Here is a 386-nt window from a genome sequence, read left to right on the forward strand (position 1 = left end):
TATGGCTATTAGCAGGGCTATATTTGGGCCTTTATGGGCGGCGCACAATTGGCCCAGCGTTTCTCTCCCTCTAAAAACAGAACTAAATATTTTGACCTTTATAAATATTATTTTGGCTTTTATTCAGATTACAGTTGCTCTCTTTTGTTTTTTAAAAAACAAAATAACCTCCAAAATATCATTATATATTATCAAGTTGATGACACAGTCATATAGCCAGCACCTACATAAAGCTGAGTGACTCACTCATTCATGGCTTTGGATCAAAATAAATAAGTACCAACATTCTTTCTGATATTCTTTAATAAATAAATGTTTTGGTTATCCTGACCTGGACACCATGTACAGCATCATAATAGACCATTATGGGCTATTAGCAGGACAAT

This window comes from Salvelinus fontinalis, chromosome 4 (assembly GCF_029448725.1).
Source record: "Salvelinus fontinalis isolate EN_2023a chromosome 4, ASM2944872v1, whole genome shotgun sequence".
NCBI classification, from domain to species: Eukaryota; Metazoa; Chordata; class Actinopteri; order Salmoniformes; family Salmonidae; genus Salvelinus; species Salvelinus fontinalis.